Below are 7,087 nucleotides of genomic sequence, written 5' to 3' on the forward strand. Positions count from 1 at the left end.
ATTCATTTTGAAGATAAGGAACATTGGACCAGAGATATTAAGATGACCAAAGTCAGCAAATGGTGAGTGTCAAAGCTCAGATCCAAAGTCAGGTCTTCTGACTCTGATACAAGGTCCTTTCTACTCTGTCACCCACCAGTAAGAGGAAAATTAAATTCACAATAAGAAAATATAATTGTCTACATTTACTCTTCTTTTGGAATAACTCTGAGGAGCAATTTCTCATCTACATTAAGACATTTTAGGATCAAGTTTTAACCCGAGGTACAGAGAGGGATAGCAGAGATATCCAATCAGAAACAAAATGTTGCATGAAATCTCATGGCTTCCATGAGTTTAGCAATGAGAAAGTACCTTACTCTAATTACCTGCTGACAGAAGACTGATGGAGTCACAGAAGTGCCATTCCATCACAACCAATCAGAAGGAAAGGAGTACTTCGAAACACTTTCTACCCCAACCGTGCTCTGATACCTTAAGACTTTTTAACATCCTAGAGATAGTGTTCCCTCTCCCTAGTGGGGGTTGTCAGGTAAAGTCTTGGTGAGACAAGACAGCTCTGAGATGTCTTTCAGCTCTGAGACTCAGTTACATACCTGTTTTAGAACCTTGCCTATCAGCCTTACATTTGTAGGCATTCATCTGTTCAGCCTTCTCAGGATTTGCTACAGGATTTGGGGGGGTGCTTGGAACAAAGTAAAATAAAGATCTCAGATGATTTCAAAGTAGATATCGGAAAGACAATGGAGTGATCCATGAGTCTAAATTAACCTTAGCTTAGCAACAAAGACTCGGATGCAGCAAATGAAGTAAAAGGTATATGGAAGAGACTTAAAAGACACTTACTACCTGAATTTGCTAGTTGAATTCAACTCAGTTAAATAGACATTTGTTAAATATCTCTGAGGGGCCAGAAAGGCATCATGGGAGAGTAGATAGAAAGCTGTCCTTGGAGCTGGAAGACCTGCAATTGAGTTTTGCTTCTGCCCTACTGGTTGTATGACCAACTCAACATTAATCATTAATGCCTCAGAAAAGCCTCTTAAATTGCAGAGTAGGGACTGATCTGCCTCTGGAGAAGAAGCTCCTCACCAGGGGTTCCCTCTACATATGGAATCAAAATGGGGGGGGGAGGGAGATAGGCGGCACTAACCTGACAAGATAAAACCACCCCAGCCCTCAGGGAGCTTCCATTCCACCAAAGGAGCATCACTCCCCAAATACTCCAAGGAGTATTTGCCATCAAGATGACTTCCTCTGAGTCTTTTAATGCTTCTTGGATACCAGTGCAACACTCATCCAACTCAATATAAAAATGTTAACTAGCACAGGGTCGAGCAGTACGTGGAGCATTCCACAAGACTCTCTTTTTGTTGGTATTCTTCTCACACTACCATCTAATCATTTAGAACTATTCTTTGCTGCATTCATTCATTCAGTTTTAAATCCCCCTATTTATAGCATTGCCTAGCTCAAAGATATCAAACTCACCATATCTGCCAGAACCAGATTAAAATGTAATTGGGAAATGTTTCATAAAATAAATAAAATTTTTTAACAAATATTGGATTACTTGCCATCTAGGGTGGAGGAAGGGAGATAAAATTGGAACACAAGGTTTTGCAAAGATTAATGTCGAATTATCTATGCATATGTTTTGAAAAATAAAAAAAAACTTTAATAAAAAAATGAAAACAACATGGATTATATTAATTTGTGGTTTTTTTAAAGTCAATATGCAGACATCAGGGATCCATTTTTATTTGACACCATTGATCTAGGCCACTTTCCTTTTATTGCCCAAAAAAACAGTGTTGAAAGACTGTCAAATTCTTTGTTAAATTATACCTACAGCATTGACTTGAACTACTACTCTAAATAACTCTATTAGAAAAGAAAATTGGACTAATCTGCCATTATCTAAGTGACATCATACTGGCCCTTTGCGATCACCACTTCCTTTTTTCTAGATGTTCATTATGAATGCCTCTAAAATGTTCAAGAATTTTGCCAGAAATTGAGTCAAGCTCACTGGCTTATAATTTTCAGATTGCTGTGTTTTCTTTTGTTTGTAGAAACGGGATATTTGCCCTTCTTCCAATCTTAAAGCACTTCTTTCCCGTTTTCCATATCTCTCAAAGACCATTTATCATGACTCATCAAGCACATCTGCTAGTCTTTTCAGCATTTTGGAACATCATTCATCTGGGGCCTGGTAACTTGAACTCAACAAAGATAACTATTCACTCCCTATCTATACCCTTTTATCTTAAATTCCATTTTTTTTCTTTTCCAATCTGAATGTGGCTATCACGGGTAGATAAAACAAGCAATATTGTGCATTATCTTCATTCTATTCACCCTACGCAATAGTTCTGTTTTTTCTTTTACCCTTCTCTTTTCCCAACATAACTGAGCCCTTTGAATCATTAGCATTCATCAACAGCTTCAGCTCATTTTGAGCTTTGACTTTCAACTCTTTTGTAGGAGTGGGCCATGCAGTTGCATTCAACCTCCATTACTTGCTCTTGCTTACCATCTTCTGTGCACATCTTTTATTTATCTAAATTGGTTAATAAGTTCTCTGCATTTCCACATCAGTCTCTTCAGAAGCTTCCATATTTTTCTCCTCACTGGAATTATTTCTGTTTGCATGATCATTCCTCAAAACTTCCCATTCTTTTGGGGTTTATTTTCCCCAGAGAATTTTATACCATGGGATCCTATCTACCCTTTGTTTGAATACTTTGAAATTATGTCAAATTTTAGGGAGCATACCAACTATTCCCAGTTTTCCTTTCCTCTCTATAACAAATTCTAACAAGGAGTAGTCACTTTTCTCTAAGATTAGCATCATTTCCACTTCAGAAAACCAAGCCTTCTTTATTGATAAGAATAATGTCTAGAGGGTAAGTTCCCTTCATCATTTTTTATATATTTGAAGGAAGAAATAATCATTAAGGCCATTTCAGAATGAATTAGATGTTCTGCTTTTGGCAGACAGAGAAAGCTCCAGCTAACTGATCTTCCATCACCATTATATCATGATTTCATTGCTAGACTTCTGATGCATTCCAAGCCTTTTTGTCTATTTCTCCAAATCTATGTTTTCTTTCTGTCTAGGTGGTTTGTAGCCAATTGAAGCAATGGTATTCTTTCTGTTTCTTCTGTTGATCCTTACTGAAGTGCTTTCTACCATGCTTCATTTCTCTGGTTCCTCAATTTCTTCATATGAGAATCTTTACTAAATATTAGATTCAAATGTGAATAGCAAAAAAAAATTATAAATAAAAACAAGAAAATGCATTGGGGATTAATTGCTACTTTGTATTATCTTAATCTCTGTCCTCCAGATATCATGTTCTTCCATCACCCCTCATTTATTGTATTCCTTTTAAATAAGGTATAATTCTTCCATATCCATGTTTCAGCTATTCCTTCAGGCTAGTGATAAATGCAAGGTTAAATTTGTCTATTTTTGCCTAATTCACTTTGCTGATAAAACCTATACTTTGTGCATTTGTGCAAATCTGAGGCTATTGGTTTTATTGCTGGCTCCTTTTAATTTTTGTTTCTTACAAATTAGTGGGCATCTCAGACTATTTTTATCCCTTTGTTGAAACTGCTACTCTCCAAGGTATCAAATATATAGGAAGTTCTCCAATTCCCTTTATATTTTAAAGCTTTTGATGAGATGTACAAGGCTGTAAGCAAACACAAACATATCATACTATAGTCACTGTTTTATGTGTGTTTGTGTGTGTGTGTGTGTGTGTGTGTGTGTGTGTGTGTGTGTATGTCGGTACACACAGACTATTAGTGGCTGTTACAAGATATTCCATCTCAGGTCAAGAGTCCCTGATTTTAAGCTATGATTCATAAATCCAAATCTAAGTAGCTCTCTGAGATTGTTGGTATTCCCCATGGAGGAAACAGCTGAGTTTGCATGGCATCAGACACTGAAAAGCCTCCTCTTCCTATCAAGATGAAATCCTTAAAGTAGTCAGACCACATAACTCCCAAGCACATATTCTAGCTAAGTAATACAATGGAGAGAGCACTTTGGATGCAGAATAAGATGATTTTAAATCTGTCCTCCTTAATAGGTGAACCTGTGAAATATGAACCTTACCTCTATTTGCCTCCGTTTCCTCAATAGAATAGATGCTTAATGAATGTATTTTTCCTTTCTTTATTCCTCTCTCCCCCATCTTTCCCTACTTCCTCCTCCTTTCTTTCCTCCTTCCTCCTCCTTTCTTTCTTTCCTCCTTCCTCCTCCTTTCTTTCTTTCCTCCTTCCTCCTCCTTTCTTTCTCTTTCTTTCTTTCTCTCTTTCTTTCTCTCTTTCTCTCTCTTTCTTTCTTTCTTTCTTTCTTTCTTTCTTTCTTTCTTTCTTTCTTTCTTTCTTTCTTTCTTTCTTTCTTTCTTTCTTTCTTTCTTTCTTTCTTTCTTTCTTTCTTTCTTTCTTTCTTTCTTTCTTTCTTTCTTTCTTTCTTTCTTTCTTTCTTTCTTTCTTTCTTTCTTTCTTTCTTTCTTTCTTTCTTTCTTCCTTTCTTTCTTTCTTTCTTCCTTTCTGACTTTTCTAGGATAGGTAAGTACTCATGAGCTCCAGTGTTAGTAGAAAGAGTCATTCACAAGCATCACCCCTAGAGCCATGAGAGTAGTAAACGGTAGAAGTCATCTTCCTTCTGGGAAACTCCAACTTGCCACCGTGGAAGCAAATGGAGTGAAGTAAAAAAGGAGAAATCTGTCTAACAATCAGAGCTATCCTGAAGTGGAACAAGCAGTTTAGACAATAGCAGCCTTTGCTACAGGTCTTCCAGGAAAGGATGGGTAGTTACTTGTTGGGAATTTTATAGCAGAGGTCCTTGTTCAGGCAACAATAAAGTAGGTCAGATGACCACTGAGATACTTCCAATTCACATCCTATGATTCTGAAAAATGAGAAGTGATCTTCCTTTGGTTGGGAGAATCAGTCACATATTATAATATATAATATAATATAATATAATATAATATAATATAATATAATATAATATAATATAATATAATATAATATAATATAATATAATATAATATAATATAATATAATATAATATAATATATATTATATTATATTATATTATATTATATTATATTACATATAAAATAATTACATATATATATATATATATATATATACTCTAAGCAGCTCTTAGATAGTTTAGGAGTTCAGAGGATGCAAGATCACTAGAACTCTTGTTTTAAGATAGCATAGATGGCCCTAAAGATCCAGGAGGTTTAATCCCAAGATTGGGAGGTCACTGAAAAAATTCAGGACACCCAAGACATGACCAAAAAGAGCTTCTCGTCTCATACAAAGTTGAGAAGGGATCAGAAACCAGTCTTGGCACAAAATCCCAATTCAAAAACTAAAGCTGGAAAGATAAACAAATCATATAAAAACTCCATGTGGCATAAGAATGATCATATCTCCAAAAGGAAAGAATTACTCCATAAAAAAACAAAAGCAAAGGAGATGAATGTAAATGTAAAGAATATAAAGGCAATTTTTGGATGAAAAAATTAAAGCTACTTAGTCTTATGGAAAAATGCTCTAAAGCACTATTGAGCAAATTAAAATAACTACCTCACACCTATCAGATTAATATGACAGAAAAGGAATATGATAAATGTTAGAGAAGATAAGGGAAAATGGAAACATTAATATATTGTTGATGGAGTTGTGAATGAGCCAACCATTCTGGAGAGCAGTTTGGAACCTGCCTAGGGGGCTATAAAACTCTGCATACCCTTTGATCCAGCAACATTGCTACAAGTCTGTATCCCAAAGATATCATAAAAAGGAAAGGGACCCACATTTTATAGCAGATCTTTTTGATATGGCAAAAATTAGAAATTGAGGGGATACCCATCAGTTGGGGAATGGCTAAACAAGTTATGGTATATGAAAGAAATGAAATACTATTGTGCTATAGGAAATAATAAACAGATTTCAGAAAAGCCTGGAAAGACATAAACTGATTCTGAGTGAAGTGAGCAGAACTGGAAAAAACACTGTACATGGTAACAGATGGTCAAGATAGACTTAGATCTTCTCAGCAATGCAAAAATCCAAAACAATTCCAAGGGACTTGTGATGGCAGATGCTGGCCACACCCAGAAAAAGAACTATGGAGTCTGAAAGCAAGATTGAAGTATATTATTTTCACTTTTAAAATTTTTTTTGGATTTTTTTTCTCATAGTTTTTGTTCTGTGCCTTAGTTTTGAATGCTGTGGATAAGTTCACTTACTTTGGCAGCATACTTTCCAGGGATGTTCACATTGATAATGAGATTGGCACACACTTTACCAGTTAGCTCAGTTTTTGGGAGGGTCTGAAGGAGAGTATGGAAGAGGAGAGGGATTAGACTGACTACCAAATGGAAGGTCCACAGAGCCATTGGGCTGACCTCACTGTTGTGTGCCTGTGAATTTGGTTCTAACATCATTTATACTTATTCATATACAATGTTCAGAGTTTTAGATGAAACTCATGGTTTTCAGAGAACCAAAAGGTAAAGTAAAATGGAAAGAAAAAGTCCCAGGAATATAATAGTTAAAATCCAGAAAATATGTATCATTTGTGTAATGATATGTATATGTATGTATGTATAATAAGCATACAGAAAGAAGCAGTTCAAGGATTAAATAGGTATAATTAGGATTACTTGAGACCTAGTATCTTACATAAATGCTAAGAGATACTAGAATACAATATTTCAAAAAGCAAAAAGCATATGCTTACAAATAAGGATATTTTATCCTTAAATAACTGAGCATTCATATTAATAGTTTTAGATGCATGTTTACAATTTGCATAAATGCATATATATGCATATAAGTATATTTATGTATATATATATGTATTGTGTGGGTGTGAATATATGTGCATATGTATATATGTATATACATAAATATATCCATGCTTAACCATAGTCTGCTTTGGGGAAGTAAGGAGATGAAAGGGGGAAAATAAAGTAAAAAGTGCACAGCAGAGAACAAAAAATAACCTACAAAGAAGCAAAGAAAATATGGGCAGTCATGA

The sequence above is a fragment of the Sminthopsis crassicaudata genome, chromosome 2, assembly GCF_048593235.1.
Source record: "Sminthopsis crassicaudata isolate SCR6 chromosome 2, ASM4859323v1, whole genome shotgun sequence".
Taxonomy (NCBI): domain Eukaryota; kingdom Metazoa; phylum Chordata; class Mammalia; order Dasyuromorphia; family Dasyuridae; genus Sminthopsis; species Sminthopsis crassicaudata.